This window comes from Pezoporus wallicus, unplaced genomic scaffold, assembly GCF_028554395.1.
Source record: "Pezoporus wallicus isolate ANWC-B61680 ecotype Strahan unplaced genomic scaffold, APGP_CSIRO_Pwel_v1 contig_2456, whole genome shotgun sequence".
NCBI classification, from domain to species: domain Eukaryota; kingdom Metazoa; phylum Chordata; class Aves; order Psittaciformes; family Psittacidae; genus Pezoporus; species Pezoporus wallicus.
This window is the reverse complement of record NW_026637053.1, coordinates 2126048-2151656: the sequence shown is the minus strand read 5'-3', so window position 1 is coordinate 2151656 and position 25609 is coordinate 2126048.

Here is a 25609-nt window from a genome sequence, read left to right as displayed (position 1 = left end):
ATGGAGATGTTCACCATATCTCTCACCTCCAGACAGAACTGGGAAGACAAAGAAGGGGTTGTTTGCTGAAGGGACTGCTGGTTGCACTTAGTCTTTGGAAAGGCAGAAAGAAAAGAGGACGAAGAGAGAATTAAGCAGAAGCAGAATAAAGTGAAGAGGAAGAAATAAAAGAGAAGGAAAAGCTCCATCCCCAGTGCTGCAGCTCCGTAATCTGGCCTAAGAGTCAGCTTTCAGAGTGGCATTTTGAGGATTATTCATCCCTACTGAGAGCTGGTAGGAGGATAAAACAATAGGAAAATAACAAGCACACGCTTGCCAGAGAAATTTTTTCCATCTGTAGTGAGGTTAGAAACAAATAATCAAAACAAGATCCAGCACAACTTTTGCTTTTTCCACAAAGTTTTCCCTGCCAAAAGACTTAATGTCACATGGATCTGGTAAAGCTGCCAGCCTGGAGCAGCCACGGCGCTGCCGTGACGGCTCCCACCAGAGGAGACCAGTGCTGTGAGTGCACAGGGGCTGCAGCTCAGTGTCTGCTCCTGGGCTTTCTGTGGCTCCCTGCCTCTGCCATGAAGTCCTTCTATTGCCAGACCTTTCTGCCACTGCTGTCAGGGTCCCCCAACCCAGTGAGAGTCAGCCCAGCCACAGCAGCTCCCTGAACACCTCCATAAAGCAACTTTACAAGGGTTACAAACCCTTAAGATAGCACAGATACAGATCTAGGGAGAAGAGATGCCTACACACTGGTCCCTGCTCCCTGGAGAATAGTAGATGCCCTATGTACCTGTCACAATCTCCTTGTTCTCCTCTCCAATCATGGAGAGGGCGTGTTCCTAACAGATAAGAGTTATCCCTATAGCTTTGGCATAACCACCAGATTAAAGAACAAGTGCATTAAATGTAACCTGGGTGTTCCAGAGTTGTGGATTTCCACAACTCTGTTGCACTCTCAGAGGTAAGCAGAAAGAGAAAAGCAGAGGGCAAAGTTACAGGGGTCTCAATTAGAGGTTGGAAATGTCATTGTCAGCAACATCATGGTGAAAAAGCTAATTATCAAAATAGAAAGCATATCTTTAAGCTTGGTTTTTGTTTTAATAGATGAGGCTGACATTAACATTTCCTGGGTATTTGAGTGAGGTAGCTCAGGCCCTCAAAACTATTGTAAATGAAATTAAACAATTACAAATGCGATTCAGTCAATGTTTTATTTAAATTCTATGAATACACTTGCAGTCTGCTGTTGCTCAGTTACTAATATAGAAAAAAAAGCAGAGATAATCCTTCAAAAAATACATGTGCATGCAATGAATTTATCTTGATACAGCTGCCACGGAATATTCTGCTATATGCAATTATTATGACTAATCTTCATTTCTGCAGCTCTCTTAGGCTTATTAATGCCTGTATTGAACATAAATACAAACAATCAGCTTTCAGAAGACTTTCCCACCAGGGAATATAACAAAAAGTAGGTTGGTTTGATTGATTGCTGTTGTCATTGTGCTTAAGGAATTGAGTTTATTTAACAACTTTGATAAGCAAGATTTCACACTGAAAGTTTTCTCCTTCATAACTGGTATGAACTCAGAGAGACAATAAGGAAATTAATAAAAATATGCAACATAATACACACAACATTCTTTCCTGGTCTCCTGCAGGAGAGTGTGGTATGTCTCCAGTCTAAGAGTAATCCTGTAAATCAAATGATCCTTGTAACCTGACCAATCCTTTTGCTTAAATTTTTGTCAATGCAATCTGCAAGGTGTAGGATGGAAAGCAGAAATGTAGCTGTACTGTATTTGCACTGCACTCCAAATTGAGAGAGAATGGAAAAATTAAGACCAGAATGGAAAAATAAAATCCCTGTTTCTAAACAATAAGAGCTGTGAGATATCCACTGTTTTGGTTAATATTTTTTTCCATGTTAAAAAAAGCCTGTTTGTTTAAGGTGTATTTATAGAAGGCATTCTCTTATTCCCCGTTTTACTATGCCTCTAATTTTAATTGATGCCCTCCTGTGGCTATAGGCAGGGACAAGCAGCAGTTCAGAGGGGGATTTGTGCTGAATGGTGTTGGGTAGGTGACCAGCCCCCTTCCCTCCGAGCCATGGCAGGGTTAGAGACAGGCTGTGCATGGGTGTCTCCATCTTCTCTGTCCTGGCACCACAGACCGCTTCTCCCCTGGAAATGTGTACATTAAAGCCTGAGCTCTCATTGAGCAGGAATAGCCCCCAGCTATAGATTGAAAGAGTCTCTCCACTTTGTGAACTGTCACACATTCATTGCCTCAAAAATTTGCACCAGCAGACGGAAAATGTGGGAAATCTTCGTAATCCCGCCTTACTTCTTGTCCAGGCAAGCTGGCTATTTCCTCGCAGGGAGGACTGCGGGTATAACACTCCACTCATCTTTTTCCATCTTCAGAATTATTGAACTCCCGTGAGGCCTAGGGATGTTTTTCATAATTATTTCCAGTTTCCAAAATTTCTTGTAAATACAGACTGCTCAGCCCCACCATATGAGCCGACTAAATAGGCCTCGAACACTGACACACAACTGGCACACATCTGTTCCCCCTGCCCAGCCCAGGTGCCTGGCGCTGTTCTGGACCCAGCTGCCAGGTCTCCTCATGGGCAATGCCTGGGTACTTTTGAATGACTGTTCCCAGGATAACATACATGGATAACACCACTCCGCTGGAGGGGCACGGTTGAGCTAAGAGGGCTTTCATTGTGCCTGCCTTGCTGTACAGCCTGGCCTCAGGCTGGAACTGCAATGCTTGGCAATATCACTTACCAGTGCAGAGGCAGTCCATTGAACCAGTGTGGCTCCCAACAATTAAGTTATGTTTTATGGGCTTTGTTATTTCAATTTAAAATGTCCAGAACTCCTCTGATGGCTCTGCTGCATCCCAACAATATGTCAAGTGATTTTACAGCACGTAGTGAAGGGCTGATATTGTATATCCTGGGCTGCACAGTAGAACAACTGGGGCTGCTTGAGGGTGCAAAGCCTGACAGGATACTGCCAGAGGGCTATGCAAGGGGAGGCAGACAAACTGAATGAGCATCATCTTTCCCAGCTACTGGGAGGGGTCTCGGGAGGAGAGACCCTCTGAAGCTCCCAACACAAGGAGGATGTGGAGCTGCTTAAACAAGTCCAGAGGAGGGCCACAAAGATGCTCAAACGGCTGGAGCACCTCTCCTATGGAGACAGGCTGAGAGAGCTGGGCTCGTTCAGCCTGGAGAAGAAAAGGTTCAGGGAGACCTTGCAACATTCTTTCTGTACCTAAAGGGTGCTGAGAAGATCTCTGGAGAGGGATTTTTTACACGGGCATGTAGGGATAGGACAAGGGGGGATGGTTTAAAACTGAAAGAGGAGAGATTTAGATTAGTTATTAGGAAGAAATTCTTCACTGTGAGGGTGCCCAGAGAAGCTGTGACTACCCCATCCCTGGCAGTGTTCAAGACCAGGTTGGATGGGGCTTGGAGCAACCTGCTGTAGTGGAAGGTGTCCCTGTTTGCGGCAGTGGGTTGGAACTGGATAATCTTTAAGGTACCTTCCAACCCAAACCATTCTATGAGCCTCATGCGCGCTGTGTTTCGGAGGGAGTCAGTTCCTACAGAAGAGGAGTTAGGGGCAGCTAGGAAGCAAGGAGACAGATGTGAACTGCAGAGCTAAGCTGTTTGAAGTGTAGATGCCCTCCTGAATGCAAGAGGCGATACTACTGATTGATATTAATAATCTTATTTAATCCATTGAACAGAATATTCAATAAAGAAGCTGAATTCATACTGATTAAATTAATGCTGTCTATAAAACTGCCTACTTACACAGCCTCCCACAACCTCTCTTCCACATCTTCATTCAAAGACAAGAGAAGCCTCATTATCCTTGCATGGCAGAGACTGAGTGTTAGATAAAAATGTCTGTGTGACAGAAACATCTTTTGATTATGCTATAAAAACTGAGAAAACAATCCAGAGGGAGTTAGATGATTGGGTAAAGGGGTTTCAAAGGAAGGGGAAGCAATCTGAAAGAAAGAAACTAGTAAAAACCTGAGAAGCTAAGGCAAATCCGTTCTGCACAAAGCTGACCATCTGGAACGTGTTACTGAAGAAGAGATGTGGGATCACATAGATTGTTTCTGGAAAAGGAGGGGCTTGAGGGGCATGGAAAAAAACCCAACATGGTTGAATTAAGAGCCAGCCACAAACACTGAGCCAGATGGCTTTTTTTCTTCTTATAATGATGTATGTTCTCATCTTTCCGTATCTCTGCTAATCGCTTTAGCACAGGAGAAGTACATGGAGCAAGATGTTAAGGAGGAAGCAGAGGGACCTGGGTAAGATGAAAAGAACTTCAGTTCTCTTGTATGCCTCTCTGTACTATAAACTGAAATTCAAAACAGGGATGTCTCTCTTATGCAATAGTACATCTGTTGCTGTTCTGAAGTCTTCGGGCACAGTAACTCTTTCCAGACACTGCAGAGCAATCATTTGGGTGTTTTGACAGGTTTCCAGCTGTAAGCCATATATTTGTTTTATAGCAAATTTTAGGTTAGCTCCTAGAATTTAAAACATATTCAGTCTGCTTTTGTTTTACAATCTGTAAACACTTTTAGAGTGCTATTCTTTATTTAATGATAGATAGGCACAACACAGCTGTTCTCCAGTGGCCTTTATTTTCAGCATAACCTTATTCTTTCCTACATGCACTGTTCAGAGTTTCAAATATGCTAGAAGAACATGGGCCAAAACATCAGCAGGCTAAAAGTGTTCTGAGACAAACAGAGAAGTTGAATGATTTTTAATTCATATCTGCAAGATGGTGATACTGACCAGTATCCTGCGTGCTCACAGTACCCAGGGCCATAGGGGATGGCATGGGTATAGCTGCTACAGGAATATGTTTCTGTGGCTCAGCAGAAGATACTCAAGGTAATGCAATGGGTGGAAACAAAACAGGGATGTCAACGCAGAGCCTGTTGAACAACTGCACACAGTTTCTCAGAAAGGCCATTTAACACAGGTCAAGCATTGCATCAAACTGATTAGAACTGATCCTCATAGCCATGGCACCTCGTTCACAGCTGGTATTTCAGCATGGCACTGCCCCATGTCACATACTGCCACTGTGAGAGGAACCAAGGGGAGCAAGAGCCCTGGGCACTACGGTGATTATATGGAAAGCATCAGTGAAATGGCCTGGACAGCTGTGTCAGAGGGCCTGACCTGTGCCTCTGATTGATGATGCTCTCTGCTGTGCCCTGAACTCTCATTCGGCAGGGTGCATTGTGACCTTCCCACCAGCAATAAAAAAAGCCAGTTTCTACTTTGACTTCAGTTTATACTTCAAATACTGTGATAAAACGATCTCCCAGCACTAAGGAATGCAATGTGCCATTAAAATGAACACCACGGGACCCCAGAATTAGGCTGACACCCAACCTATGTTACAAATGCTTGCATATAATCTTCCTTTTAGAGAAACCACGCTGACAAACTGTAACTCTCCTCTTTGGATGTGCCCGGCTCACGTTCCCCTTTGTAAACACTGCACATTCACAAATCAACCCCACGCTCCGGCAGCACGAGCAACAGCAACGAGTCCAAATTCACCTTCTGACAGGTCGGTGCAAACACACTGAATTCTTTCCTTGGTGTCAAGTAGTTTTTCAAGGAAAAGAATTTGTTTCCAGAAAGTCCTCCCCTCCTCTCTGCTTACAAAGCTTCAGGACGGGAAATCCTGTCAGCAGCAGGCTTGACAAGCATTTCTTTTTTATATGCTCACATTAATAACCTGATCCTTCTCAGAAACTACTCAGCTGTTTAAAACAAGCTGCCCACATGCACAGGGACAGCTCTGCAGATGCTGGCCAGGACCTTCCCGTCGTTCCTCTCAAAATCCTGAATTCCAGTCCCCAGATCTAAATAAGGTGGCTTTGCCTTTTGTGGGCTTCAGGTGGGAAAGCAATAGCCAAATACACCATTTCAGATCTTTCCCCTTCTGCTGTCAACTCTCCTTACCCCTTTGACAACTTCCAGTTAACTCCTGTTTTGGGCTATATGGGGCTGGGAACAGCCATCCATGAGCTGTTTTGCAGCTGGAAACCCACCTGAGGCAGGGTTACCGGAGCAGTACTGGGTGGAGGGGGTGCTGGGCAGAGTAGCAGCAAACTGGGAGCGCCATGCTTTGTTTTTATTACTATTGTCATTATCCTTATGGTGGACCAAGAGACCTCTGAGGTACAAACCCAGAACACAAAATGATCACTTCCCCAGAAGCTTGCACTGTAAATATAGATATTCAGCATAAATGGAGCCTGAACAAGAGGTGATAAGTAGGGAAACAGTCACTCAGGGGAGGTGCTGTGAGTGAGGAGCTCATTTATACTGGAAGAGAAAGCAAGTGGACTGCACGAGAGAGTGCTACATGGTCAGACAACGGCAGCATTGTGGACAGGCATAAGAGTGTATTTGTTAAAAGACAGAGAGATGATCTTGCAAGAAGATTTTGGTGCTAGAAGCAAGAGAGTTTTAACCTTCTTGATCCCTACCATGCTCTGGGGAAACAGAGTTATTTATATTCTTCACAAATAAACAGGGCTGCACCAAAGAAAATACTGGATCTACCATAAGTTTCTTCTAACATCCAAGACCCCTTATTTTAGTTCAACAGGGTGAACTTATTCCTACAAGTAATCCTAGAAAAACTGAAGAATGGCTTTGAATCAAAACATGTCCTAGTAAGTTATAAGAACTGTAGGCATAATTAGGCTGCTAAAGGCAAACTGGGATTTATAAAATAGATTCCCATAGGCACTGATCCAGGGCCTGCTGAAGTTAATGGAAGTCCTTCCTCTGACCTCAGTGGGATTAGGAGGCAACTTCACACCCATCCCACCATGGCTCCTGTATGACTGACAACAAATTTAAAGGATCCACCCTGCAGGGATTGACAACTTGCACCAAGAAATAGGTTCAGCCAGAAGCTCCCTGGAAAAGGCTGATGTATTAAATGTGTGGCATATGTTAACACAGGAGCCACCTACTGAAATACAGCATCTCAAAAGAGAAAGTTTTTTTTTATGCATCCCACAGGATATTTCTAGCACTCCAAGAGTTAAAAGAGTTTCTACAGATTTGCATGAAACTCACTTTGACTCCTTGACAAAGGGCTCACTCTTGCAGAAAAAAATCAGGGACTAAAGAAGCTGCCACTCAGAGCACTTTTCCCTGTGTGCTGCATTCAAGGCACTCGAACTAACAAAAGGTGACTTCCCTCACGTCTCCTCCCTGCAGAATACCCCTCAGCCGCATGGAAATTTTTGCAAACTTTGGCACTGTCTGCACTCTATCAAGTCCTGCTGGCAAAAACAGCCAGGCAGAATTAATGAGAGGAGCTAGCTTGCAAAACAGTACAGTGGGACCATGGAAGAAGAGCCATCCGGATAGCCCTGCATACTAGATGAGCTGAGAAGAATAAAGCTGATCTGCTGGTGAGGAAGTTTACAGTGTGGTCTTTAGCATTTACCGTGGCAATAGTCCAGTTTGTAGGTGAACTGGGAAAAGATACAGTAATCATGGTAGCAAGGAATTATTCTAGAGCAGAGGACTCTTGCCCTAATTAATAAAGAACAAGAGCAGGACATAGGATTCAGCTCTGTTCTCTGGAACTGCAACGTCTTTTTCTGGTATGTGTTTAAAAAAATGCATACATTCTGTAAATTCTCTTAAAGAAGATCAAGGAAAGCCATGCATTACTGCCTTAGGCTGGCAATAAACCACTTTTATATGTATTGGAGCAAAACATAATCCAGCAGCTTACTCTACTGCATGGGGCAACAACCATGCTAGAGAACACAGTGAAAGCAGTCTGTCCTTTCTAAATAGTTTCAATTCACTTACACCAACTCACACACTTGTTTTTTTAAGAAAAGCGTCATTGTATGTCACAAATGTGACCAGTTCAGGAATGCAGATAGAAGAAATTCTAATATAGGAAGCCATGTTGGACAATGGATGATGACATTCCTCTGAGCAGACTGCACGGGACAATGTGCACCCACTGTGCAATGGAGACACCCCCATGGGCTAACTCAGGCTCGTTACTTCCCTTTAACAACTGCAGGTAGGAAGTGGCAGCCTTCCAGAATGCTCCTTCACAGCAAGGGAAGAGTCCTCCCTGTCTGTCTGTCTGTCTAAATCCCTGTGTCACACCTGAGTAAGGAACAAGAGAGAGACCAAGGTTTTCCTTCAGTTGTTCAGTTACACACCTACTAGCTAAAATATTGCCATGCCTGAATGAGAGCCATGTGTTTGTTTGTTCGCTTGTTTCACTAAGTAACAAAGACAGCTTTGCTTTCTGAGGAGTACATTTGTATATTCCTAATTATCTTTTCCATGAGTAGATTAAATAAAGTTTGCAAGGAAAAACAGACAAAAGGATGTCCTTAAAATGGGTCCCAGGAACCTTTCAAATGATTCACAGTGGTCTTGTCTTAATTAAAACTGATTGTGGAAACAAACATGCTTGCACTTTGCTGGGATAATATTGGGTATTTATGAATTTTGTCAACCTGGCCACATGTGAAAAACTGAAGCATGTACAGTTGAAGCCTAAGATCAGTGTAAGCTACTTCAGATAACTTTGTAGAGAATGATACCAGCATTTGGCCTTACAAGTCCTTATTTACAGTATCTTGTTAATTCATTGGATGAAATCCATTTGAGAATTTCACCATGCACTCATTACTGGAATAGGTAAGCACCTAATGTACAAAAATTCAGCCCTGGGTAAGTCATAACACTGCTTTGGGTCCAACTCCTCCTGCTCCCAGTGCTCATATACACACTTTCAAATTTATGAAGGGAAAAGAACTGGAAAGAGATATTTCCTTTTAATGTAATTCATCGTTCTTTCTATTTGAACATGAGGATGGAGTAATTGGAGGACATTAAAAAGCTAGAGATAGCTGATTGGCCATGAGGATGGCTTGAGAAACTGAGTTATCCTGGTACAAAACCACTGGCTTCACTTGGCTTAACCCAGTAAGATATTTAGAACAGCTGTAGACTGGACCCGCAACCAACAAACAGTCTAAGACACATACCCTATAGGAAAAAACCAACATATACAAACTCAAACACAAACACTCATATCCCGAGCAAAACAGTAAGGAGGCAATTGAATTAGGCAATATTGAGTAGAACACAGGATTCCCTGTTACAAATTGGATGTCCATACACTGCATGGGATGGAGTAGAGGGTTTCTGGATATTTCTTCAGAGATGTCTGTCCCTATCACAAAAAGTGTATGGGCATCTAAAGTTTTATTAACAAAAACCAAGGTGGAGGAAGGAGGCCGCTATTCTGAGGATCTGAGGGGCTTAATTCAGGACTGCAGGCAGGTGCTTGCAACCCTGGGGGACCCAAATCCAGGAATCCTTCAGAGGAATGGTACCCACATCACTTCTTTCAAAGAGCAGAGCAAGAGCCTCTGGTTTCTTTTGAAGTGATACCCACCTTTTACATGTTTGGCTTGTGATGAGCACTCCTTGGGAAGCAAGAGACACGAGCTCAAAATATCTGCCAGCTCCCAGGAAGCTGCAATAACTGCTAAAGCAGGGGAAGGGTGGAGAGACAGGAGCACAAGCCCTCTGTCAAAACTGCATTTCATGGTCAGACAGGAGAGATGTGGGACTTCAGAGAGAAAGGGACTGAGAAGTCCTAGAAAAATGTGATGGTTTTGGTAAGGACGTTTGACAAGGATGAGAGAACATTGTAGCTCCCTCTTGTGATATTATGACTGTGCTTCTATTAAGCAGTCACAGAGAAGAGGCATAAACAGCTCTGCAGCAGTGAGAAGGCTGTAGTGGCACCTTGTGCTGTTGTGTCCTTTGCCATAAACATGTATATTGTGCATCTTCTGGACTGGGTGCCTCAATTAACTTGGCACCACACTGGCTAATTCCCCTAATCTGACCTGTGAGGGAAGACCTGTACCTGCTGTCCTGGTCTGAGCATATCTCGGCAGGCAGCACTGCAGCTCAAGGGAAATGTCTAGGAAGAGTAAATTACTTCTGGACTAGATACCTCCAACCTGTCTAAATTCATTTCTCAATATAGCCCTCAAGGACAAATCTTGTTCCAATTTCAAGGAATGACAAACCTCCCCTGCACTCCAGTGGGCTATGGAAGGGACAATATCTGTTGTCCAGCCCTGTCTGAGGAAGCAGCTGGGCCATAATAGTGTGTTTCATTCCGGTGTGCTAACACAGGGGAGGAGCCACTAGGCCATCACCTTAAAAAACTGCTGGAGAGCACTGCACTGTCCTTACTGCAAGCCCATTGATGCCAGCCTAGCAGCCTGCCCTGACCTCCCGAGAATCCTGCCCCTCCTGAAGGTCCCCATGGTGTAGACCAGGACCAGAAGACACCACACAAAGACGGAGACTGCAGCATCTCCCTTGCGGCACAGTGCGCATCATCCTGTGGCAGGCAATTGCTTTAATGCTGCAGGCAGCAACCTGTCAGTGTTGTGGACACCTGGCAGCCAGATGGATAAACCTGTGCCCAAAGCCCCAGGACTGGCGAGGAAGCATGGAGAGCTCAGCTGGGTTCAACACTCTGGTCTCCAACCAGTGCTTGGCTCTGCCACAGGTCCTCTTCCAGGAAGATTCAGGTTGTTAGATGCTAACTTTAAGGTACTCAGGATCTAAAAAGGAGCTGCTGCTGCTGTTCCCTTTTGTATATTATGTTATAGGAGGCTCAGAAATTTACTCAATTCTTTTTGCAATTCAAGCCTTAATCTATGGCAGCTGAAGAAAATTACTGTATGTGTGTTCGGTTATTCAAATTGTCACAGCAATCTCCAGTTCTTTGTGTCCTTCCATAAACAACCCTGTCTATAGCCAGGGAAAAGGGGCCTGTACATAGATACGGGAAGAAGTAACTGGTTAGATTAGCAATAAACTGGACAATAAAGCAATAAAAACTAACAATAAAGTTGTCACTTTTTGATCTGCTTCAATTGAAATTAGTGCTCCAGATAATATGCGATACTACAGAAGTCCACCGTCAGATGTTCCATTTATTTTCCCCACTTCTTTTATTAGCATCCAGTTTTCCATCCACGAGCACTACACCAATTATGCAGCAGTAGGTTTGCTTCCCCCGAACACTTTGATATCTATATAAATAACTTCACCGGTGAGGCCGTCCCTGCTTTGATCCGCGGCCATCGCAGAAACTACTGCAGCTGATCAAAAAGAATCCAAACTTCTTCCCTGTGCTCGCAAAACCTCCCAAGCGACTGCACCCGCAGCAGGCTCCCCACACCGCGGCCGAGCCGGAGCACGTCGGCACCTCGGCCGCAGCGCAGCGGCAGCGCATCCGAAGCGCAGTCGCCCAGCGCACAGTGGGCGGATGCTGCCCCCTGTCTGGTTTCTCGCTTCCTGACCTCAAGTCAAGGGACACCGCACGCCGGTTTCGCCGCTCCTGGTACAATCACGCCTGCGCTCCATCCAGGCTGGCAGGTTTGCCCAGGGGGACCTCCAACAGTAAGCTAGTGGTGAAGGACAGGGCAAAAAATGTTATTTCCCTGGGAAAGCAATTTTCATAGGCACCAGATAGCCGCTTGGAGTAAACAGCTGTCCAAATTGCTCAGCATCATCCAAAAGGGAGAGGAACGACCTAAATCCATGTCACAAGACAGTGGTAACTTCAGATTATCCCAGATCTTTTGGGGCTGCACTACAGCCCATTATTCATTTCTTGGATGTGCTGTTTTAAATAACAAGAATTCCAAAGTCTGTAGCATCCTGTGATACCCTTTACTGGAGCATGCATCTGGTAGAAAATACTATGCCTAGGCAGATGAACTGCAGTTCCTTCACTACTTTGCTCCTTCACAGCTCTAAAAACTCAATACTGCAAATCCCACTGGTTTCTTTACAGGGGCTGCCCAACTCCCTCAGCCCTTCCTCATAGCAGAGGTGCTCCGTCCCTCTGATCACTTTTGTGTCTCTCCTTTGGACCTGCTCCAAGACCAGCTCTTTCCTGTACTGAGGTCTCCAGATTTGGACACAGTACTCCAGGTGGGTTCTTACTACAGCAAGCAGAGGGGGAGAATCACCTCCCTTGACCTACTGGCCATGCTCCTTTGGATGCAGCCCAGGACATGGTTGGTTTTCTGAACTAAGATTGTACATTCCAGCTGATGTGCAGTTTTTCTTCCACCAAGTGGATGAAAGAACCCCCAAGTCCTTCTGTACAGGGCTGCTCTCAATCTCTTCATCCCCCAGCCTGTATTGATACTGGGGATTGCCCCTGAACTTGGCCTTGTTAAACCTTCAAGGTTCACATGGGCCACTTCCTGAGCTTGTCCAGGTCTCTCTGGATGGTATCCCTTCCCTCAGGTATGTCAATCACACCACTTAGACTGGTGTCATCTGCAAATCCATCAAGGGTGCACTTGATCCAACTATCTACATCACTGATGAAGATATTAAACAGTACTGGTCCCAATACAGATCCCTGAGGGACACCACAGATCTCCATCTGGAGATTGAGCTTTTGACTACTACCCCCTGGATGTGACCTCATGCACTGAACAGTCTCCCCCATCAAATCCATCTCTTTCCCAGCTGTAGCCATCTAAGTAAGTTTCCTTTCCAAAGTCATCCTCTACTGCAGGGGAGCAGTATTTCTTTCTAGGCTGACATCTGGGTCACAGACTGTGCTATTTGCCTGAATAGCTCTGACTGGAAGGGACCTCAGAAGATCATCAGGTCCAGCCTTTCAGAAGAAAGGGAGCATAGATGAGATTAGTTACCATCCTGTCCATTCACATCTTTAAAACCTCCAGTAATGGGGGCTTTATCACATCCCTGGGGACTTGTTCAGTGCCAGTAGTTCTGTTATTTTCAGAAGAATGATTGATTTTTTTAATGTCCCATAAATGTCAGGATTGAGCACTCACAAAACAGGACTAAACAAGGAGACAAAATTCAAAATAAAAGAATGCCTATGCATGTCTTGCCATGAACTGATCATCCTCAACATGGACAGATGGGCAGGTAAGTCATCATTGAATGCTTATCCATTCAAATACCAGTATTTCTCTCCTAAATTGGATCTGTCAATAACATAATTTCCAATTCTTTATCTTGTTGGTTCTTTTCACACTGGTCAGACTAGTTTATTCTTCCTTCAAGGAACTTATGCATTTTGAATTTTAAAAGGTGTCTTCCTGCCAGTTTTCAGGATGAGAAATTTGCACCAGTTGCAATACAGTGACATGAGCTTCTGCAGGAAAGGCTTGTTTAGATTGACTGCTAATAAATCCATACATCATAATTATACATTTACTACACCATGCTTCCTATATTCCAGCATTCTCTATCTTCTATAGCATCTCCACAGCCAACATACTATTTTTTTTGAGAAAGGTACAAGAAACCCATAGCTTGCAATCAAAATACAATTTGTCCCTAAAACAACTTACAGCTTAGTGCGTTCAAAATAGTTTTTATCTTAATGCTATGCAAGTCATTCTGATTTCCAAATGTACTTATAAAATCCTGCAAGTACTAAGGCTGTTTATGCCCTTATTATCTCTGTGACAATGACACAAAGACAATAACTGATTCATTCCCTCCTGACAAGACAATAGGTTGATGATAAAACTTTTCTTTCATAATTCTTACTCTGATTTCCTTTCACAGCTGTTGAATATCCTCTTCTCTCATTAAAAAGAGCGAACAAATTGGCTTATTTATTTAAGGATTTGTACAGAAAAAGCTTCCCATATCTGTGCAGGATTTTTTTTTTGCACTCATGTATAGTAGGTAATGTATCAGTCAGATCACTTAGACTGATTTTTTAATTATTATTTCCACTATTGTTATAACACTAAGCTAAGTGAAAAACCAAGTCTAGCTATTTTTATTAGGAAAATCACAGCAGCACTGTGATCACCATCATGTTCCAAGGACATACTCAGTTAAATCCCCCTGGAAAATTAAACTTACTGGCCTGGTGACTTCTTTGGTTGCTCCGAGACTCAGGTGGTACTTCATGAATCAGGAGGGTGAAGCTACAGGATGGGGGAAGGGACAGAAGAATAAAGATGATAGATAGAGATATGATTTTGCTTCGTTTTATTTCAGCTGGATCTAATTTTATTTTGACTTATCATAATTAGGTAGAGAACAAATGTTTTGTAATTGGAAATAAATATAAGACAGAACATCAACGTTAAACTGCATATAAGAGAGATCTATACAACTCTATTAAGGTAAAACACTGAATTTTTCAGACTTGAATGGACAATTTCCACTTCAGCAGGATTCTTCATTTCAGCATAACATTCAGATATGATACGTTAAGGGCTGAAAACACAGCACATTGCTTCAGCTTTACTGAAAAGAATATTTAACTGAAAAATCAGCATGAAATAAAACTGTGGGCACATTGGGTCACCACTGTTTCACATTGACTGGGGACACAAAGAAGTGTTTGCTCTTGGGGTTCTTGCTGTTGCCAAGCCTGCTGCTGTTAGGAACAGCATCTCCAGCTAATGTAGAATTAATTCCAGGGAGACCTTATTGTAACTTACAGCCATTGCAATTTAAGCTGCTGCTTGTTTTCTTACACCACAACTGGGAATAAAAGGAATGAAGGGGATGAAGTCTCCTCAGGAGAGCATCTCCCATTACACACTTTGGTCTGGCTCTTTGCAAAAACCACCTCCAGAGCACATAACCACCAACTGCCTCTTGGGCTTGCACATGAACCCCAGGCGTAAAGTGGGGTTGTATGACTGAAACGCTTTTTGCGTGTTACTCGTTAATGATTTGCTGTTTCCAAAGCCAGGGAGCCTGCACACATCAGCCCGCGTTTGCCCAGGGATGTGCTACAAACATCACCCACAAGGAGGAGCCCATTTTACAACTAATTCATTAAGAAAAGAAGCCTGCAGTTCCTGGTCAGCCCATACCCAGGATAAACAGATCAGTGAATAATTACTGCTTGATCAAGAAACAGTGCTTCTTTCAGCTAAACTCCCATCAGGAAGAAGACTCACCAGCAAGGGGATGTTTGCTTAATTACATTACCCCACGTTCTCCCAATTACATAAAGAACAGATGTTTTGTGACTGGAAACCAACCCAGAGGGAAGGAGCATCAAAGACCAATTGCCTACAACAAGAGCCTATATAAACAAAAAAGAGCACTTAACTAATCAAGCAGGCCCATCACTGTTATGGTAACCTGGTTTGGCATTTTCTTAACTCAGTTAGTTATGATGCCAAACACATTTTGCCCAGGCAGGAGGGTGTGATTAAGTGAAATTGGTTCCCTGAGGACTACTGGATGATGCTGAAAGAAAAGAGCAAAGGTCAGTAAAAAGTTTTACACAGTACAATAAAGTTACTGTATGAAGCTATAGCAGCAGTCTGGATTTTTAATTTACTGTGCTAATTTCAGAATAACCCACAAAGCTACGTTTAACTAGGCTTTGTAAATAGCCTCATTTGCTTTTTTATGGCTCCTTACTATTTCATGGCTATAAAAAGCTGTAGTAGAACTGACACATCAAGAAAGAAAAGCAAGCGTGCAAAGTGCTTGTTCAGTTGTGTCTTCTCTTGCATGATTTTCAGATGGGCTGACCTTTCAGAGAGCTCATGTGCACTCTGATCCTGTATGCTTTGAAATAGTAATGCAAAGCCTGAGGTTTGCAAATCAAGTGGTCGTGTTTCAAAACATGATTTTGGGCAACTTGCCTATAATTAGCCTGTACATTAGCTGTACCTGGCAGAATAAAGAATAAAATCCATATCTGTCAAAGAGGAGTAAAATGCTGCCAGATGCCTCATGATATTCAGCAAAAATCCCCCTTGAATTCACTTGAGCTGGAATTTCATTCAAGATTTCTCTCATGTAAACGGGTGTTAGTTCAATTCTCAACTCACTCATTTTCTTTAAAAGGAGCAGTTTCTCCTTCCTGGACCATAAGTCAGAGTACAGTAAATGGTTTCTCTCTTTTTATCAGTCTGTTGCTACCCTCATTGCTTTTCTATTTTCTTAATTTGCTGCTCCCTCTGCAAAATAAAATTACCTGAGCTGTTGATTAAGAGTTCAGGAAAAAAAAAATAAAATCTCATGACTACAGTCCCTATTGCTCTCTGCATTATTCAGAAACAAGTATCTTCACAAGAGCCAAGATTGTTTTAATAAAGTTGATTAAATGCTGAAATCTTACATTACAACAAAACTCTGCCCACCATGATATCAGCTGGTAGGTCAACCCAGAAGGGCACAGCAGTCTGAGGGTTACTGGAGTGCATTGATGAGAACTTCCTGATGAAAGGAACTGTAGTGCTAGGGACTGTAGTGATAGGGCGAGGGGTAATGGGTTAAAACTTAAACAGGAGAAGTTTAGATTGGATATAAGGAGGAAATTCTTTACTGTGAGGGTGTTGAGGCACTGGAATGGGTTGCCCAGGGAAGCTGTGAACGCTCCTTCCCTGGCGGTGTTCAAGGCCAGGTTAGACAGAGTCTTGGGTGACATGGTTTAGTGTGAGGTGTCCCTGCCCATGGCAGGGGGGTTGGAACTGGATTATCTGAAGGTCTTTTCCAACCCTAACTGTTCTGTGAAGCTGATCAGAAAGGCAACAAGGGCAAGCACTGTGCTGGACCCCACGCTTACACCCAAGGAAGAACTCATCAGGCATGTGAATGCCATGGGCAGCCTTGGCTACAGTGACCACAAAATAGTGGGGAACCCCACAAGGAGGGAACAAGGATCAATGCCTGAATGTCACTCCTATCTTCAAGAATGGTAAGTAGGAGGAAATAGGAACTAGAGGCTGGTCAGCCTCATCCCTGTCTCCTGGAAGGTGATAGAGCAAGTATTCCTGGAAACCACCTTCAAACATCTGAAGGAAACCAGCAGAAACCAACATGGATTTGTAACCTCTAATACTGCATAGCCATTGCCAGTAACAGGCCATAAGCTTTGTATCAAGTTTGCAAGGGCTCAGGACTGAGGCTTGTCAGGCTTGCTCTATCCAAACTTCTCTTGACCTGCCTGAAGTTGTTTCAGTTGGTTTAACTGCAACAGTAATTTCTCGTAACTGTCAGGGGGGCTGAGCAGGACAGATGGACTAGGTCATCTCCAGAGGTCCCTGCCAAGCCCAGTAGAATCTGTGATTCTGTGAAAAGGGGCATGATGAAATTCTCCCAGAACTTGCCTTATATTTAAGAGCTGCACAGCTGTTTTTTTTTAATTGTTTAACTTAAGAAAATTTAAAGCCATGATTTCCTCCTTATTCTGACCCTTTTTTAACTGGTGACTAATTACAGATCATGAAGGAAGGACAGCAAAGAGCTGATGTAAACTGTTTGGAAGGAGTTCACACATATAGAATGTTTATTCAACTTCTTAAGTGACAAAATACTGGTTTAGTTTGAAATTTTAACAATTCCCCCCCCCCCCCAACCTTGTAACTAAAGAATTTGTACTATTGCTCCTTTTCACTGCTTCTCTGAGAAGTAATTCAGAACATTAATTTGTGTGAATACCTGCAAATAGAATTAAGCATATGAAAATTAATACATGTTTTAAATCCAAGATGCCTTTTGCAGCCATTGTAACTTAGGCTGCTTCTTAGTTTCCTCCTACAAATACACCTAGAGAGACCTGCTTCTTGGGTAGGTCTAATCAGGAGTAGATCAAAACTATTATCAACTTGATCAAACATTCTCTGTCTTTTATTATAAATCGCTAGCTTTTTAATTTTTAGCCTACTCTTTGAAGGAAACTTTGAACTTATGATGGAAAAGATTTTGGTGGTGGTGGTTTTATTTGGTTCTGTTTTTTTTTTTTAAGCTGTAAAACTGGATGGTTTACTTCACATTTTACAAACTTTCACCCAGACCAATAATGGTTTTATTGTCACAGTAGATATAGGATTGCCCATTACATTATTATGCCCAAGATCTGAGTCAAGTTTTTTATTACCTTTTAGTTTTGCATTCCTGTCCCGCTTTGCTGTCAGATCTGGATGTATTAATGTCCCTGATAATCTAATATTGCTGAATGTCTTTTTGCTTAGTGCAGTCAATAAGTGAACAATTCACTACTGCAAAGTCCAAGTGTATGTTGGACTTACATTCCTGGCAGGTTCTGTCCAAACAATCACATCATAAATACTCACTGTCCTACCACCCCCACCAGTGGAGTACTTTGGGAACTAAATTTATCTCAGAACAAGTATTTTTGAAATTACATACCCCTGAAAGCCAACTTCTGATAAAAATGTTAGTTCTTTGCCTAGGAAGCTGTAGCTGCCGGGCATCACGTGATGCTCCCAGGATTGCAAACAACTCCATCGTTTATTTACTTCCCTCTTGGTAGTCATTGACCCAGCTGTCTCTGATGGACTGGCAGGATCTCAAAGTGCCCTGAAGACATGTGGTTTAAGGAATGCACGTGAACACCCCTGTGCACACTTGCAGCATGTTATTCTCTTGGGCATGGGCAATTTAAGACAGACAAAATGAACTCTGTCTTCGATAGCAGCATTCTCCGGAGGTACAGAGAACTAGAAAAACTTGTTGAACAGGGGAATGCCATGTGATTAGTATTCACTTGGGCAGCAACTGGAGGAATGCATGAGAGCAAAACTTCCATTTTCACATTTTAACAACCGCAAGAGTGCCAGCATAGAGTTGCTTTAGCTACGTTGTAAGCCAAACATAACTTCTCACGGTCTACCACCATCAGCCTTAGGGCCTAAAAAAAGTCTCTAAACAAAAACATACAGCCATCCTTCAAATTAGAAGGTTTTGATAGAAAATGAAGTGACAGACAGAGGGATTAGAGAAAAATAACCTTCACCAGGTTGTAATACAAAGACACGATATGATTACTGACTGTGCTACCCTTGACAATGCATTAAAGCAGTTAAGTGAACTTGCGTGCGTTTCTATTCTTCCTTCTTTTCAATGGATGCTCCTCAGCTCGGATTTTTATTTCCTCTCCTTAGTTCTTCTGATCCTTTTTCCGTCCTGACTCCCAGCTTCCTTTCTCTTTTCTGCACTAAGGTGCCATGGCAGTGTGAAAATCACAAAAGTAGTGGTTTGTAACACGTGGAGTCCTTGTTTTTATTTAAATTCCCTGAACCTATGTATTTGTGGTGTTCAGCTTAGGCCTTCAACCATTACTGACCTCACATACAGCCTCTGCTGCTGTTTCGGTTTTCTCTAAGCAGGACTGTGCTCAGCAGCACCAACCATAACTGATAAAATAAACCCTTTCTCTTAATAGCTATCTGACATCATTATAGTCTACTGTGCTGCCTTCTGCACAAGTTTTTAGATACATGCAATCTTCCTTTCATGTGTACAATTTCAACATTACAGACCTTTATAGCATGATTTTTCTTCCCTTACATTTTCCTACTTTACCCTGATTTTTAATTTTTTGGGGGATTCACATTCAGTTTTCCATGTACTATTGTGAAAAACTCCACATACTGTTGCTTTTCTGAACCTGCCTCCTAACTACTCGCTGCTATTTCAGTCATGTGCTTTTTCTGTCTCATCATTAGCTAAGCAGCTTGTTATATTTTAAGAGTTGGCTGCTGCACTTAGAGCTTCTAAGCACCCTTCCTGCAGTCAAAGGGACTTTCATCATTCTATGACTTCAGAGCAGAGCTTGTAATCTCGCTGCTGTGACGTGCTTCAAAGGCTCCTGTGAGCTGCTGCATTGAGAAATGGGGCCTGTAGAACTCTGATATTTCTATTTTAATACAGGTTAGCAAATACAACAGGCCTCAAAATTGTCCAAGTTGTCTTATACCAACTCAGTAATGACATAGCCTAAATGTCTGGACCCTTGTCATAGCTCAAGCAATTCAGAAAATGTTATTTGCTACAGTGGCTTTACACAGTAGTAACAGCTTCAAGAGCAGCTACCAACCTGGAGGGTTTTTATTATTTTTATTATTATCTTGTATGACTTTCTCTCCCCCTTGTACTTTTCTGTCTGTTGGATTTTCACAATAGTTCCTTATGTATTTTTGACAAAGTACCAGGGGTAGTTAGTAGCCTTCTGTGGTAGATTTTATAGAACAGAGATTCTTTACACCTGCTTGAAGGTGATTTCCTATGAAATTATATAAATGTGACCCAAATATATAACAAACAAACCACCACCACCAAAAAAATCCCAAACAACAACAACAAAAAAAAATAAATCCGAAGACTGTCAAGTATCTGTTAAACACCTACAAATTTTATTTTATGCTTATTTGTCTTTCTGACATTGATCTAGACAGTGGCTCACTCTTTATTGTCAGTGTTTGCTAAGCAGTGAATGGCACCTCAGTATGCATTTCTAGATCAAATTCACTGACAATTTGGCAGAGGTCTGACTTCCAATGCCATTTTACAGTGGTCCAAGCTGCCTGCTAGAAAACAACTCATCTCCCTTTTGTACTATCAACTACCAGGTAGGGTAGGGTTGGGTTGATTTTTTTTCCTTTACTAGTATTTCAGGCTTTTACAAGCTGGACTATTTTGATAAAAGTAATTTGCCTCCCAATTTAGGAATTTTTTATAAAGACCTGGATCACCTTTTCTATAGACCTATTCTTGCAATTGAGCTTGGCAGTTAATAAAGATCAGTTCCTCTGATTAGTTGTGTTGTGAGCTTAGGATTCCTATTCACTTAAGCTAGAAGGAATACTGAACACCATTGCAAGTGCAGATCTCAGAGGTTATGTCAAGGAAACCACACATTGCTCAGTTAACAACACCGGCAGGGCTCTGTAACAGGCAAAATAAAGAGAGTCCTTGGGGCAATAGCAACATTTCATAGCTCATGACAGCCATATCCTACACACTACCTGTGTAAGACAACACAAAAGACTACACTGAACTTTGAGATGCACTTCCATATACTTAAAGGGTTAAAGGGCAAGGACAGGCCCTTAGGATAAGGCTATTTACAGCTACATGTGGGGCAATGCTGGATTTAAACACCCTAAAAGTAGTCATCATGCAGAAGTGGCAGATGAAAACTGCAGGACTACTGTATCCTTGAAGACACTGGAAAGGATGGTTAGGATTTGACTCCAGACAACACCTAAATGGAATTGCCTATATGTGGACCAGGTGACTAAGCTCCTATTACACTCAGTGGAGTTTAATGTAGGTGTGGAGTAGGCTGAATAGCTATTGAGACTCCACAACACGTATTGAATACAGCTCTACCACCTGTAATAGAAGCTTCAACACTCAGTATATGCAGGCAAACTTGCAGAAGTTGCCAAGTTTAGGTGTCTTAAGATAAAGCTGGTAAGATATTTGCCCACAGCAGACGACTATGTATAGAGAGGAAAAACTGAATTTTTGAATTTGAACTACTTCCAGCAGAGTGCTAGAGCTATACTAACGTAGCGTGCTGTGCAGACTAATGAACCTTGGTTCTTAGCAGGAGTAATAAATCCCTACCAGGCAGCCCTGAACTACAGCTAGGTCTCTTGTACAGCAGCCAGTTTCCATTAAGAGATGAATAAAGATTTACCTTTTCCCCTTCTAAAATAGACTACTAGGGAAGCACCATTCATCCCTCTCCCAGCTACCTAGAACTGGGAACACTGTTACCATTAGCTGTTTTAATCAACTTGCATGTAATCTGTAAAATCCTGGAAAACAGTACTCTCACATTAGCCCAGCTGTTGAGCCACCACAGTGAGCAATGAAGGACTACAGGGAAGGCCTACAAAATTATCATAGGCTTGCAACAATTCTGACAAAATCACAGGAAGCTGACTCATTAATATACAGAGTCCTTGAATGAAACTGGGCTTAATCCATGGTTGTGTCCCAGTTCATGTGTTGCCTTCCTGCTAACATCAATGATTTCCCTGTTTCTCATTAGGCATTTTTCCTGTCTTGCAGCACCAGGTGACATGACAAATAGACCTAACTGGATTAATTTTTCAATTAAGATGCAAGTAAATATATGCTACCCTCATGTACCCTCAGGTACAGACATAGGATACTAAAACTAAACAGTTCGCTCATGAAGCTATATAAAAATAGTTTTGCATTGGCAAGGTTTTTTTTAATACAATTTCCTAGCTATGAAATCTTAATGAAAACTCTATAAACCAAGGATCATTTTTCTGTTCGAAGACAGCAAACAGCCTGCTGCATGAAACATTCCCTGCAACCTGTAAAACAGATTACTTATTCAGAGTAAGAACTCTACTGATGGATGAACACTTGGTTGTTTTCTTCACCTTCCCCCTCCACATCAACACAGAATGAAAGAACATATGGAGAAGCATTCCAAAATAATCTGAAATCTAGGCTACCCTGCATATTTGAACTGTGTTAGTCCCAATTTTCTGAGGGGAGTAGCTTTTTATTTGTTGAAGTCCAAAACAAAAATCCAACTCATTTCCTGTAAATTGCCACAAGCTAAATAAAGCATCTGGCTATCATGGTTTACTGAATAGAGCCTGCCCTTTCTTTTGTTGTTTTATGGAATCCCGGAAGGCTCCATGACTGACTAGGCAACTCATCTGCAATTAAATGCACTTTCAGAAGACTTGCACACTGATCAATACATGTGACAACATCTACTTGGTTTGAACAGCAATTAAGTATGCTGTAACTTGAATAAATAATTTAATCCAGAACACACTAGCAAGCCTTTTTCCTGAAATACTTCAGTGCTAGGAAAGACATTAGTTCACCCTCCATTCACTGTTGAATAAAAAGTGAAACAAGAAAGGAGAACCACCTGAAATAAAGGGCACTTGGCTAAGGAAGGCTTTCAAAAAAAACCAAAACAAAATAAAACCAAAACGAACACAAAAGGACAACAGTTAAACTAGCTTAAGAAACCATAAATGCATTCTAACGCTCACTTCATGTGAAGTACATTTGTTTTAACACAGGACCAAATACACAACAATGAATTATCTCCTTAACTTCCCCTGAACACGACACACACAAAAAAAAGCATCAGCCAAACCTTTAGATTGTTTATGAAATGTTTTACTGCTCTGCATAGGGGTGCAGTCCACAACCTAATGGTTTCAAGCTTTAGCTGTAGCTTGAAGCACCACTCAGCACAGATACGGATCTCTGGAGACAGACACTTCGAGCTTTCTCATTTTCTTAAGTTAAACCCAACTTCTTTGTTGTACATCAGGTTGCAGTGTGCCATTTGGTAGGCTGGAAGAAAGCTTCTTGCCCTACCCATGGGATCTGCTTTGTCCTGAGCTTCATGAAATTAAAGACAAGGCATTTCAGCCAGATCTTCCAAACAACTCCACAGATGTTGTTTCTATTTGTAACTTACTGAACAACAATCAGGAGCCACACAAGTTTCTGACATAAGGATCAAACAAATCAACTAGAAGTTGCCAACTTCCTTGGCATCCCAAAAAAGCTTCGTGCCAGCATTGTTCTGGACTGCTGTGCAGCAGCACTGACAGCGTTCAATAGTTTAGGCTCACAATGGTCACTGGTGCAAATCCAATGGCACATATTTATTAGTCATGAAACCAGATGGACTGTGTGCATCGGACAGCATAGACACCACAGATGGTTAGAACTAGAAACCTGAATTATCCACCTATGCCAGATAACCTCATTACAAACATGCCTCTCTCTTGAGAAGGAACGGAGCAGGCAAGCCATTCTGCAGAGCACTTATCAAAATAGTTACCAAGACATCCTCTCACTCCAGAATTATTCTAATTACAGTGACCAGAGTTTAAGAGTCTAATTACAAACATTTCTTGATGAGACTATGCTCCCTGCTGTCATATCTTATGTGTCATGTTTTACATGTCTGCCATATGCCAAACTCTGCCCTGCAATGAGAAGTCAGGGGAAAGGGAAAATAATTTAAGTTCTGTACTCACCAAGCCACACACATAGAAGGCAAGTGGAGAATACAGAAGTTATCACAATAGTGGTTGTAAAATATTGTCAAAAGCAAATAGAATGCACATACCACTCGGAACACAAGGGAACAGAGTTAACAGAGCCTCAAGTTAGAAGCATAGACTAAGATAAGATTCCCCACTCCTCTTTTACCTAGTATTACTGTTAAACAGTTCTGACACATTCACGCAGAACAATTTTAAAGATTTAAAGGTTGTGTTGACAGCCTGTGTTGACTCTCAGGATTCAGATATGCTGCAGATATTTGCAGTTGTGAAATCCTTATTTGGACAGGTAATCACATGTACATGCATGTAAAGCCATGCTTTCCGCAATGCAATCTGAATGACAACATGAAAGGAACATGTCCGCTACCTGGGGCAGAAGAGCTGTTTCTATTTAGTTTATCATTAATTCATTCTCAGGCATTTTAATCTGCACATGTTGGATTGTTTATGAAATGTTGTACTGCTCTACATAGGGTACACTCCATAACCAAAAATTTCAAGCTATACTGTTTTATCTGCAGCACTTGCCCCTGAAGGTAATCATGAGATGATGGGACCCAAGACATGCAGGGATACTGACGGAACAATCTGAACACTGCTGCCAGGAGCAGCAGCACCAGCAGCCCTGATGCAGGGGTTCATGCCTCACAGTAGAATTTGAGAGCTCTGAAGTAAAATTCTCAGTCTGTTTTCATTTATACTTTGCTGGATTTGGACATCTGCTCTGTTCGTAAGAGGGACTTGAAAACAATGTATTATTGAAATACAAGTAATTCATAAGCTTCAGCCTTAGCAGAACTGCTATCATACTCTACATCAACCCAATACACATGGATTTCTGCGTAATTGATCATTTTATTGAAATCTGTTAAAAGGTGTTTGTTCAGATCACCTGTTGATCAGGCAGTTATGCTGCTTCTGTTCACTGCATACATACTGAGCAAGTCTCCAAGCAATACATAAATATTTTTACAACTCCATACATATGCATCTTTACTACAAAAAGCAGCTTTTCCTTAATAAAAGTTGTATCCATGGGACCAGTGTTCATTTCTTCTACCAATGACTTGTACCAAATCAGTATTAACAATCACAGGTTAAATACACATACATATAACAGAGCTTTAACAGTAAAAAAGTAAGAAAGTTAAATACTGCAACAGTTTAGATACATACTGCTTTTGAATGACAGAACAAAGTCTATGACCTAGCTAATGACACAGTCACCAAAACACAACATACAGAAGCAATGTCAACAGCCAGTACTCGTCTAGCATTTCAGAGTTCCCCTTTTCCCTTCAAATAAAGAAGGGTTGTGCACATCTTGAATGTGAGCTTAGATATATTAAGCTTACAGCAACATTGTTCCTGATGTTTGAGGCTGACTAAAGAAACAGACAAGTTAAAGCTGCAGGCCACTAAGTACACATAGCATTTGAGAGTCTTGAGGAGCCAATGTTTACTATAACATAGGTTGATTGCTCAGACTGTGCCCTATGTAACAGTAGCATTAATTGGCAATATCTGTAGGCAGCAGAAAATGCCACATTACTCAACTAACCAGAGCAACCTAGATCTCCGAGGTGTCGATTAGCTCTGATGATAGCTAGACAGGTATTTT